Here is a 14398-nt window from a genome sequence, read left to right on the forward strand (position 1 = left end):
ATCGGAGATGTGTAAGTTCTATTCAGTTGTGTATGTGTAAACTAAAATCTTTGAAAATGTAATAAGTTTTACGAAACGCGCTCAAGTGTCGCGTCAGACTAGAAATAAAAATGAATTTTGGAGAATTGATTTTTGAATTACCACCAACAGTGAAAAGAAATGTACGAAAGATCGAGAAAATTCGTGTTAGAATTATTAATCTTACTTTTTCGGTCATATTTAATAATATATGTCTACAGGAAAGACTGCTACCAAAATATACTAATATATATATATATATATATATATGTATATATATATATATATATATATATATATATATATATATATATATATATAAACCAACCACAAAATAACCAACCATACCTATACCTTACCAACATACCCTAACCAACCCAACCTAAGCATACATATTATCTAAATTGATAACTAAACCATAATTATGCTTGTTTTAACCTAAAATTCTAACCTCAAATTCTAACCTAATTCTAGTTCTAACCAACCTAACCAAACCAACCAACCTAACCAACTAACCTAACTAAGCTAACTAACCAACCTAACCAACCAACCTAACCAACCTAACCAACCAACCAACCAACCTAACCAACCAACCTAACCAACCAACCTAACTAACCAACCTATCCAACCAACCTAATCAACCAACCTAGGCAACCTAACTTAACCAACCAACCTAACCAACCAACCTAACCAACCTATCCTCCCTTCTTATTATCTGACCCGAATTTTCGGTTCGTGTCAGAGTCCATGAGTGTCCGTGTGCGTGTCCGTGTCTGTGAATCCATGGGGTTTTGGGTCCAGGAAGCTATTTGTGTCAACCCAAATTGCCTCCCTTCTCCCCACCTGAAATCCAGGTGGATTGAAAGACCTGACCTAGGTCAGTTGATCCATGTATCCGTCCGTGGGCCCCCGGACTTCAACCCTTCCCCACATTCCAAAGGGTCAGTCAATCAATCTTGGCTATCCAGAGAATCTATCGAAACTGATGCTCCTACAGGAGGGGACACACAGAGAAATCTGTGCCCTGTACTTGCAACCATTCCGACAGGCTCGAACGCAGGTCTGTCCGGATTAAGAACATGTTCTATCCGACTAGGCCACGCTGGAGTTGCCTTCTGAATCAAATTTGGCACTTGTATTTATATCTCATAGCAAGGTTAGTTAGTGTCTATTTATGAACAGTTGCCATGATTGACATGTGAAGTTGTTAATTTGTGTTGTCAGTTAGAAATACCTGACAGCTTTGTTTGATGAGGTTGCAGTCCCGTGAAGCAGTTTTATGAATGAATATTGGAGAATTTAGGCTAACTGACATGCACTCACCTAGTTGTACTCACCTAGTTGTGTTTGCAGGGGTTGAGCTCTGGCTCTTTGGTCCCGCCTCTCAACCGTCAATCAACAGGTGTACAGATTCCTGAGCCTATCGGGCTCTGTCATATCTACACTTGAAACTGTGTATGGAGTCAGCCTCCACCACATCACTTCCTAATGCATTCCATTTGTCAACCACTCTGACACTAAAAAAGTTCTTTCTAATATCTCTGTGGCTCATTTGGGCACTCAGTTTCCACCTGTGTCCCCTAGTACGTGTGCCCCTTGTGTTAAATAGACTGTCTTTATCTACCCTATCAATCCCCTTCAGAATCTTGAATGTGGTGATCATGTCCCCCCTAACTCTTCTGTTAGGGGGGGACATATAGGACTGACTTCTGGACTGTCACATATGTCACTTCTGGACTGACATATAGGTAGATGTGTGTGTGTGTGTGTGTGTGTGTGTGTGTGTGTGTGTGTGTGTGTGTGTGTGTGTGTGTGTGTGTGTGTGTGTGTGTGTGTGTGTGTGTGTGTGTGTTTAAAAGTATGTATTAATTAATAATTAGTGTGGTGTTTCCAAATAAGTTTGAGAATGGTAAACAAGCAATCCAATATCTAATATGTGCTATTTTATGTCTCATTCTATAAAATATATGTTTTACTAGGGAAGGAAAATCCGGTTTGTTTTTTTCTTCGTTTTATTTCAAGAATAAATAGTACATAGGGGAAGAAACGAAGGTTTTGGCTGGTTAAATATAGCGTTGTGGCCGCCATTTTCTGTGTTGGGGGTGGGGTGTGTTGTGGGATTGTGGATGGGGTGGTATTGGGGGGGGGGGTAGGGGTACGGCGGCCTCCATTGTGGGGGGGGGGGTAGGGGTACGGCGGCCTCCATTGTGGGGGGGGGGGGGTGTTGGTTTGTGAGGGGGCACGGTGGGGGGGGGGGAGTGGTCCTGAGATGCTACCTTGGGAAGTGTCGTTGGGGGGGGGGGGCAGGGGGATGGGTTGGCAGTTAGGTATTTAAATTTAATTTTGTAAGATAGGTTATGTAGAGCGAAGTGTTGAGGAAGGAATAAGAAAAGTGTTTAGGACTGAGTTGAGTGTATTAGTTTTTGTGATTGATGTTAGCAGGAAGGTAGGTGGTTGAAATGTGTAAAGATTTGTTAATGAGATCATTTGGTTAATAATGTAGGAATTAAGGGTAAGTGTTCACTGGAGATAGATATTCAACAGCATATTGAGTGGACAAATTTTAGCAGGTAGGTAGGCCGGCCGGGCGGCAGAGAGAGCCAATGGACTGACATATAGGTAGACGTTTTCTTCATGGATGGTAAACTATTATTAAAATGGCATGTACACATTTCCATGTGCGACATTCATGTACACACACACTGACCCACGGAGACTGCCCAAATATGTATACCATCAGCAGCAGTTGGTGTTCCCAGGCAGGTCACCCATCCATGTACTAACCAAATTCAACGGTGCTTAACCTGACTGATGTATCCCTGGAAACACAAACCGAAACTGTCTCAATTTTCCGCTTGTTACAACTTGAAATAAAGTTGTTACATCTTGGCTTAACGTGTTTATGACGTATTAGAACGTTGTTACAACTTGCTATATTGGTTGTTATAACTGGTTAGGTGGTGTTAAAACTTGCTCGAACGTTGCACCAACGTCGTAGTTCCGGTGTGTGTTTGGTGGGATGGGACGAGACGCAGTGTTCTCAAGGTGGTAGGTAGGTAGTATGGCTGTTTCTATTGTATACAAGTAGTAACTAATCACATGTGAGTGAGTGAGTCAAGATAATGGTAACTGCAGCGGGCGGGCAGGCAGGCGGAGGTACATAGCAGCCAATTCTCCATTAATGATAGTACTTATTGCAACTATTTAGTCAAATTAACCAACAACAAATGGACTACTACTACTTCTTCTACTACTACTACTACTACTACTGTTGCTCCAAAATAGAAAAGGATGGGATGCCGCCGCTGCCATTGATCTCGCACAAGTTGCTGCTGCTGCTGACAAATAACTCATCCTAGGCCTTGCATATGCTCTCTTAGGCTTCATTTAGTCAATACGTGTAACATCATTGAGTCGGGGGACAGGCAGACAGGCATTTTATACATGTTACGCTTATATAGTGGTCTCCAACACCCACCACCCCACAAGATCCATCTAGGGACTGATTAACTAACCCTCACTCACCACGCCCCAAGTAGCTTGCTTACTAACTCCTGGATACCTATTTACTGCTAGGTGAACAGGGGCATTCGCTGATAAGAAACGCTACCAACAGTTACAGTCCTCTTTCTATTTCTACAAACCTAGCCTATTTCCTAGCCAAAACTAACCTAGCCCATTTCCTAGCCAAAACTAACCTAACCTAATCTAACCTAACCTAACCTAACCTAACCATATCTAAACTAACCTAACTAACTTACTTTTGTATACCTATTTACTGCAAGATGAACAGAGGCATTCGGTGATAAGAAACGCTACCAACAGTTACAGCCCTATTTCTATTTCTACAAACCTAGCCTATTTCCTAGCAATAACTAACCTAACCTAACCTAATTTAACCTAACCTAACCTTATCTAAACTAACCTAACTAACTAACTTCTGGATACCTATTTACTGCTAGGTGAATAGAGGCGTTCGGTGATAGGAAACGCTACCTACAATTACAGCCCTCTTTCTATTACTATTTCTACAAACATAGCCTATTTCCTACCCTAAAATAACCTAACCTAACCTAACCCTCCACACCTAGCTGATTTCCTAGCCAAAACTAACCTAACCAACTCCTGGATACCTATTTACTGCCAGGTGAACAGAGGCATTCGGTGATAAGAAACGTTACCTAAAATTCCAGCTATTTTTTTCTCTTTATTATATTTATTGTTTTTAAATAATTTATAATTTATTTATACTCTATTCATTTTTTTTATTTTTTTACCTATTTCTATTTCTACAAACGTAGCCAATTTCCTAGCCTAAACTAACCTAACCTAAATATATATATATATATATATATATATATATATATATATATATATATATATATATATATATATATATATATATATATATATATATATATATATATATATATATATATATATATATATATATATATATATATATATATATATATATATATATATATATATATATATATATATATTATTAAATATGACCGAAAAAGTAAGATTAATAATTCTAACACGAATTTTCTTGATCTTTCGTAAACTACCCACCTCAAGACTCCGCTCCAATATAGAAGCATCAAGAAATATGGACCAATAGGCTTTCTACAATCACTTCCATTCAATACCCATTGTTTCGTGTTCTGTCTTGTGTTGATGAAATTAATACCCTATTAATACCACCTCACCCCATCCATCTCACTCAAATGTAGATATAAACAAATCGGAGATGTGTAAGTTCTATTCAGTTGTGTATGTGTAAACTAAAATCTTTGAAAATGTAATAAGTTTTACGAAACGCGCTCAAGTGTCGCGTCAGACTAGAAATAAAAATGAATTTTGGAGAATTGATTTTTGAATTACCACCAACAGTGAAAGGAAATGTACGAAAGATCGAGAAAATTCGTGTTAGAATTATTAATCTTACTTTTTCGGTCATATTTAATAATATATGTCTACAGGAAAGACTGCTACCAAAATATACTAATATATATATATATATATATATATATATATATATATATATATATATATATATATATATATATATATATATAAACCAACCACAAAATAACCAACCATACCTATACCTTACCAACATACCCTAACCAACCCAACCTAAGCATACATATTATCTAAATTGATAACTAAACCATAATTATGCTTGTTTTAACCTAAAATTCTAACCTCAAATTCTAACCTAATTCTAGTTCTAACCAACCTAACCAAACCAACCAACCTAACCAACTAACCTAACTAAGCTAACTAACCAACCTAACCAACCAACCTAACCAACCTAACCAACCAACCAACCAACCTAACCAACCAACCTAACCAACCAACCTAACTAACCAACCTATCCAACCAACCTAATCAACCAACCTAGGCAACCTAACTTAACCAACCAACCTAACCAACCAACCTAACCAACCTATCCTCCCTTCTTATTATCTGACCCGAATTTTCGGTTCGTGTCAGAGTCCATGAGTGTCCGTGTGCGTGTCCGTGTCTGTGAATCCATGGGGTTTTGGGTCCAGGAAGCTATTTGTGTCAACCCAAATTGCCTCCCTTCTCCCCACCTGAAATCCAGGTGGATTGAAAGACCTGACCTAGGTCAGTTGATCCATGTATCCGTCCGTGGGCCCCCGGACTTCAACCCTTCCCCACATTCCAAAGGGTCAGTCAATCAATCTTGGCTATCCAGAGAATCTATCGAAACTGATGCTCCTACAGGAGGGGACACACAGAAATCTGTGCCCTGTACTTGCAACCATTCCGACAGGCTCGAACGCAGGTCTGTCCGGATTAAGAACATGTTCTATCTGACTAGGCCACGCTGGAGTTGCCTTCTGAATCAAATTTGGCACTTGTATTTATATCTCATAGCAAGGTTAGTTAGTGTCTATTTATGAACAGTTGCCATGATTGACATGTGAAGTTGTTAATTTGTGTTGTCAGTTAGAAATACCTGACAGCTTTGTTTGATGAGGTTGCAGTCCCGTGAAGCAGTTTTATGAATGAATATTGGAGAATTTAGGCTAACTGACATGTACTCACCTAGTTGTACTCACCTAGTTGTGTTTGCGGGGGTTGAGCTCTGGCTCTTTGGTCCCGCCTCTCAACCGTCAATCAACAGGTGTACAGATTCCTGAGCCTATCGGGCTCTGTCATATCTACACTTGAAACTGTGTATGGAGTCAGCCTCCACCACATCACTTCCTAATGCATTCCATTTGTCAACCACTCTGACACTAAAAAAGTTCTTTCTAATATCTCTGTGGCTCATTTGGGCACTCAGTTTCCACCTGTGTCCCCTAGTACGTGTGCCCCTTGTGTTAAATAGACTGTCTTTATCTACCCTATCAATCCCCTTCAGAATCTTGAATGTGGTGATCATGTCCCCCCTAACTCTTCTGTTAGGGGGGACATATAGGACTGACTTCTGGACTGTCACATATGTCACTTCTGGACTGACATATAGGTAGATGTGTGTGTGTGTGTGTGTGTGTGTGTGTGTGTGTGTGTGTGTGTGTGTGTGTGTGTGTGTGTGTGTGTGTGTGTGTGTGTGTGTGTGTGTTTAAAAGTATGTATTAATTAATAATTAGTGTGGTGTTTCCAAATAAGTTTGAGAATGGTAAACAAGCAATCCAATATCTAATATGTGCTATTTTATGTCTCATTCTATAAAATATATGTTTTACTAGGGAAGGAAAATCCGGTTTGTTTTTTTCTTCGTTTTATTTCAAGAATAAATAGTACATAGGGGAAGAAACGAAGGTTTTGGCTGGTTAAATATAGCGTTGTGGCCGCCATTTTCTGTGTTGGGGGTGGGGTGTGTTGTGGGATTGTGGATGGGGTGGTATTGGGGGGGGGGGGTAGGGGTACGGCGGCCTCCATTGTGGGGGGGGGGGGGGTGTTGGTTTGGGAGGGGGCACGGTGGGGGGGGGGGGAGTGGTCCTGAGATGCTACCTTGGGAAGTGTCGTTGGGGGGGGGGGGGGCAGGGGGATGGGTTGGCAGTTAGGTATTTAAATTTAATTTTGTAAGATAGGTTATGTAGAGCGAAGTGTTGAGGAAGGAATAAGAAAAGTGTTTAGGACTGAGTTGAGTGTATTAGTTTTTGTGATTGATGTTAGCAGGAAGGTAGGTGGTTGAAATGTGTAAAGATTTGTTAATGAGATCATTTGGTTAATAATGTAGGAATTAAGGGTAAGTGTTCACTGGAGATAGATATTCAACAGCATATTGAGTGGACAAATTTTAGCAGGTAGGTAGGCCGGCCGGGCGGCAGAGAGAGCCAATGGACTGACATATAGGTAGACGTTTTCTTCATGGATGGTAAACTATTATTAAAATGGCATGTACACATTTCCATGTGCGACATTCATGTACACACACACTGACCCACGGAGACTGCCCAAATATGTATACCATCAGCAGCAGTTGGTGTTCCCAGGCAGGTCACCCATCCATGTACTAACCAAATTCAACGGTGCTTAACCTGACTGATGTATGGGACGAGACGCAGTGTTCTCAAGGTGGTAGGTAGGTAGTATGGCTGTTTCTATTGTATACAAGTAGTAACTAATCACATGTGAGTGAGTGAGTCAAGATAATGGTAACTGCAGCGGGCGGGCAGGCAGGCGGAGGTACATAGCAGCCAATTCTCCATTAATGATAGTACTTATTGCAACTATTTAGTCAAATTAACCAACAACAAATGGACTACTACTACTTCTTCTACTACTACTACTACTACTACTGTTGCTCCAAAATAGAAAAGGATGGGATGCCGCCGCTGCCATTGATCTCGCACAAGTTGCTGCTGCTGCTGACAAATAACTCATCCTAGGCCTTGCATATGCTCTCTTAGGCTTCATTTAGTCAATACGTGTAACATCATTGAGTCGGGGGACAGGCAGACAGGCATTTTATACATGTTACGCTTATATAGTGGTCTCCAACACCCACCACCCCACAAGATCCATCTAGGGACTGATTAACTAACCCTCACTCACCACGCCCCAAGTAGCTTGCTTACTAACTCCTGGATACCTATTTACTGCTAGGTGAACAGGGGCATTCGCTGATAAGAAACGCTACCAACAGTTACAGTCCTCTTTCTATTTCTACAAACCTAGCCTATTTCCTAGCCAAAACTAACCTAGCCCATTTCCTAGCCAAAACTAACCTAACCTAATCTAACCTAACCTAACCTAACCTAACCATATCTAAACTAACCTAACTAACTTACTTTTGTATACCTATTTACTGCAAGATGAACAGAGGCATTCGGTGATAAGAAACGCTACCAACAGTTACAGCCCTATTTCTATTTCTACAAACCTAGCCTATTTCCTAGCAATAACTAACCTAACCTAACCTAATTTAACCTAACCTAACCTTATCTAAACTAACCTAACTAACTAACTTCTGGATACCTATTTACTGCTAGGTGAATAGAGGCGTTCGGTGATAGGAAACGCTACCTACAATTACAGCCCTCTTTCTATTACTATTTCTACAAACATAGCCTATTTCCTACCCTAAAATAACCTAACCTAACCTAACCCTCCACACCTAGCTGATTTCCTAGCCAAAACTAACCTAACCAACTCCTGGATACCTATTTACTGCCAGGTGAACAGAGGCATTCGGTGATAAGAAACGTTACCTAAAATTCCAGCTATTTTTTTCTCTTTATTATAATTATTGTTTTTAAATAATTTATAATTTATTTATACTCTATTCATTTTTTTTTATTTTTTTACCTATTTCTATTTCTACAAACGTAGCCAATTTCCTAGCCTAAACTAACCTAACCTAAATATATATATATATATATATATATATATATATATATATATATATATATATATATATATATATATATATATATATATATATATATATATATATATATATATATATATATATATATTATTAAATATGACCGAAAAAGTAAGATTAATAATTCTAACACGAATTTTCTTGATCTTTCGTAAACTACCCACCTCAAGACTCCGCTCCAATATAGAAGCATCAAGAAATATGGACCAATAGGCTTTCTACAATCACTTCCATTCAATACCCATTGTTTCGTGTTCTGTCTTGTGTTGATGAAATTAATACCCTATTAATACCACCTCACCCCATCCATCTCACTCAAATGTAGATATAAACAAATCGGAGATGTGTAAGTTCTATTCAGTTGTGTATGTGTAAACTAAAATCTTTGAAAATGTAATAAGTTTTACGAAACGCGCTCAAGTGTCGCGTCAGACTAGAAATAAAAATGAATTTTGGAGAATTGATTTTTGAATTACCACCAACAGTGAAAAGAAATGTACGAAAGATCGAGAAAATTCGTGTTAGAATTATTAATCTTACTTTTTCGGTCATATTTAATAATATATGTCTACAGGAAAGACTGCTACCAAAATATACTAATATATATATATATATATATATATATATATATATATATATATATATATATATATATATATATATATATATATATATATATATATATATATATATATATATATATATATATATATATATATAAACCAACCACAAAATAACCAACCATACCTATACCTTACCAACATACCCTAACCAACCCAACCTGAGCATACATATTATCTAAATTGATAACTAAACCATAATTATGCTTGTTTTAACCTAAAATTCTAACCTCAAATTCTAACCTAATTCTAGTTCTAACCAACCTAACCAAACCAACCAACCTAACCAACTAACCTAACTAAGCTAACTAACCAACCTAACCAACCAACCTAACCAACCAAACCAACCAACCAACCAACCTAACCAACCAACCTAACCAACCAACCTAACTAACCAACCTATCCAACCAACCAAATCAACCAACCTAGGCAACCTAACTTAACCAACCAACCTAACCAACCAACCTAACCAACCTATCCTCCCTTCTTATTATCTGACCCGAATTTTCGGTTCGTGTCAGAGTCCATGAGTGTCCGTGTGCGTGTCCGTGTCTGTGAATCCATGGGGTTTTGGGTCCAGGAAGCTATTTGTGTCAACCCAAATTGCCTCCCTTCTCCCCACCTGAAATCCAGGTGGATTGAAAGACCTGACCTAGGTCAGTTGATCCATGTATCCGTCCGTGGGCCCCCGGACTTCAACCCTTCCCCACATTCCAAAGGGTCAGTCAATCAATCTTGGCTATCCAGAGAATCTATCGAAACTGATGCTCCTACAGGAGGGGACACACAGAGAAATCTGTGCCCTGTACTTGCAACCATTCCGACAGGCTCGAACGCAGGTCTGTCCGGATTAAGAACATGTTCTATCCGACTAGGCCACGCTGGAGTTGCCTTCTGAATCAAATTTGGCACTTGTATTTATATCTCATAGCAAGGTTAGTTAGTGTCTATTTATGAACAGTTGCCATGATTGACATGTGAAGTTGTTAATTTGTGTTGTCAGTTAGAAATACCTGACAGCTTTGTTTGATGAGGTTGCAGTCCCGTGAAGCAGTTTTATGAATGAATATTGGAGAATTTAGGCTAACTGACATGTACTCACCTAGTTGTACTCACCTAGTTGTGTTTGCGGGGGTTGAGCTCTGGCTCTTTGGTCCCGCCTCTCAACCGTCAATCAACAGGTGTACAGATTCCTGAGCCTATCGGGCTCTGTCATATCTACACTTGAAACTGTGTATGGAGTCAGCCTCCACCACATCACTTCCTAATGCATTCCATTTGTCAACCACTCTGACACTAAAAAAGTTCTTTCTAATATCTCTGTGGCTCATTTGGGCACTCAGTTTCCACCTGTGTCCCCTAGTACGTGTGCCCCTTGTGTTAAATAGACTGTCTTTATCTACCCTATCAATCCCCTTCAGAATCTTGAATGTGGTGATCATGTCCCCCCTAACTCTTCTGTTAGGGGGGACATATAGGACTGACTTCTGGACTGTCACATATGTCACTTCTGGACTGACATATAGGTAGATGTGTGTGTGTGTGTGTGTGTGTGTGTGTGTGTGTGTGTGTGTGTGTGTGTGTGTGTGTGTGTGTGTGTGTGTGTGTGTGTGTGTGTGTGTGTGTGTGTGTGTGTGTGTTTAAAAGTATGTATTAATTAATAATTAGTGTGGTGTTTCCAAATAAGTTTGAGTATGGTAAACAAGCAATCCAATATCTAATATGAGCTATTTTATGTCTCATTCTATAAAATATATGTTTTACTAGGGAAGGAAAATCCGGTTTGTTTTTTTCTTTGTTTTATTTCAAGAATAAATAGTACATAGGGGAAGAAACGAAGGTTTTGGCTGGTTAAATATAGCGTTGTGGCCGCCATTTTCTGTGTTGGGGGTGGGGTGTGTTGTGGGATTGTGGATGGGGTGGTATTGGGGGGGGGAGTAGGGGTACGGCGGCCTCCATTGTGGGGGGGGGGGTGTTGGTTTGGGAGGGGGCACGGTGGGGGGGGGGGAGTGGTCCTGAGATGCTACCTTGGGAAGTGTCGTTGGGGGGGGGGGCAGGGGGATGGGTTGGCAGTTAGGTATTTAAATTTAATTTTGTAAGATAGGTTATGTAGAGCGAAGTGTTGAGGAAGGAATAAGAAAAGTGTTTAGGACTGAGTTGAGTGTATTAGTTTTTGTGATTGATGTTAGCAGGAAGGTAGGTGGTTGAAATGTGTAAAGATTTGTTAATGAGATCATTTGGTTAATAATGTAGGAATTAAGGGTAAGTGTTCACTGGAGATAGATATTCAACAGCATATTGAGTGGACAAATTTTAGCAGGTAGGTAGGCCGGCCGGGCGGCAGAGAGAGCCAATGGACTGACATATAGGTAGACGTTTTCTTCATGGATGGTAAACTATTATTAAAATGGCATGTACACATTTCCATGTGCGACATTCATGTACACACACACTGACCCACGGAGACTGCCCAAATATGTATACCATCAGCAGCAGTTGGTGTTCCCAGGCAGGTCACCCATCCATGTACTAACCAAATTCAACGGTGCTTAACCTGACTGATGTATGGGACGAGACGCAGTGTTCTCAAGGTGGTAGGTAGGTAGTATGGCTGTTTCTATTGTATACAAGTAGTAACTAATCACATGTGAGTGAGTGAGTCAAGATAATGGTAACTGCAGCGGGCGGGCAGGCAGGCGGAGGTACATAGCAGCCAATTCTCCATTAATGATAGTACTTATTGCAACTATTTAGTCAAATTAACCAACAACAAATGGACTACTACTACTTCTTCTACTACTACTACTACTACTACTGTTGCTCCAAAATAGAAAAGGATGGGATGCCGCCGCTGCCATTGATCTCGCACAAGTTGCTGCTGCTGCTGACAAATAACTCATCCTAGGCCTTGCATATGCTCTCTTAGGCTTCATTTAGTCAATACGTGTAACATCATTGAGTCGGGGGACAGGCAGACAGGCATTTTATACATGTTACGCTTATATAGTGGTCTCCAACACCCACCACCCCACAAGATCCATCTAGGGACTGATTAACTAACCCTCACTCACCACGCCCCAAGTAGCTTGCTTACTAACTCCTGGATACCTATTTACTGCTAGGTGAACAGGGGCATTCGCTGATAAGAAACGCTACCAACAGTTACAGTCCTCTTTGTATTTCTACAAACCTAGCCTATTTCCTAGCCAAAACTAACCTAGCCCATTTCCTAGCCAAAACTAACCTACCCTAATCTAACCTAACCTAACCTAACCTAACCATATCTAAACTAACCTAACTAACTTACTTTTGTATACCTATTTACTGCAAGATGAACAGAGGCATTCGGTGATAAGAAACGCTACCAACAGTTACAGCCCTATTTCTATTTCTACAAACCTAGCCTATTTCCTAGCAATAACTAACCTAACCTAACCTAATTTAACCTAACCTAACCTTATCTAAACTAACCTAACTAACTAACTTCTGGATACCTATTTACTGCTAGGTGAATAGAGGCGTTCGGTGATAGGAAACGCTACCTACAATTACAGCCCTCTTTCTATTACTATTTCTACAAACATAGCCTATTTCCTACCCTATAATAACCTAACCTAACCTAACCCTCCACACCTAGCTGATTTCCTAGCCAAAACTAACCTAACCAACTCCTGGATACCTATTTACTGCCAGGTGAACAGAGGCATTCGGTGATAAGAAACGTTACCTAAAATTCCAGCTATTTTTTTCTCTTTATTATATTTATTGTTTTTAAATAATTTATAATTTATTTATACTCTATTCATTTTTTTTTATTTTTTTACCTATTTCTATTTCTACAAACGTAGCCAATTTCCTAGCCTAAACTAACCTAACCTAAATATATATATATATATATATATATATATATATATATATATATATATATATATATATATATATATATATATATATATATATATTTATATATATATATATATATATATATATATATATATATATATATATATATATATATATATATATATATATATATATATATATATATTATTAAATATGACCGAAAAAGTAAGATTAATAATTCTAACACGAATTTTCTTGATCTTTCGTAAACTACGCACCTCAAGACTCCGCTCCAATATAGAAGCATCAAGAAATATGGACCAATAGGCTTTCTACAATCACTTCCATTCAATACCCATTGTTTCGTGTTCTGTCTTGTGTTGATGAAATTAATACCCTATTAATACCACCTCACCCCATCCATCTCACTCAAATGTAGATATAAACAAATCGGAGATGTGTAAGTTCTATTCAGTTGTGTATGTGTAAACTAAAATCTTTGAAAATGTAATAAGTTTTACGAAACGCGCTCAAGTGTCGCGTCAGGCTAGAAATAAAAATGAATTTTGGAGAATTGATTTTTGAATTACCACCAACAGTGAAAAGAAATGTACGAAAGATCGAGAAAATTCGTGTTAGAATTATTAATCTTACTTTTTCGGTCATATTTAATAATATATGTCTACAGGAAAGACTGCTACCAAAATATACTAATATATATATATATATATATATATATATATATATATATATATATATATATATATATATATATATATATATATATATATATATATATATATATATATATATATATATATATATATATATATATATATATATATATATATAAACCAACCACAAAATAACCAACCATACCTATACCTTACCAACATACCCTAACCAACCCAACCTAAGCATACATATTATCTAAATTGATAACTAAACCATAATTATGCTTGTTTTAACCTAAAATTCTAACCTCAAATTCTAACCTAATTCTAGTTCTAACCAACCTAACCAAACCAACCAACCTAACCAA

The sequence above is a fragment of the Procambarus clarkii genome, chromosome 73, assembly GCF_040958095.1.
Source record: "Procambarus clarkii isolate CNS0578487 chromosome 73, FALCON_Pclarkii_2.0, whole genome shotgun sequence".
Taxonomy (NCBI): domain Eukaryota; kingdom Metazoa; phylum Arthropoda; class Malacostraca; order Decapoda; family Cambaridae; genus Procambarus; species Procambarus clarkii.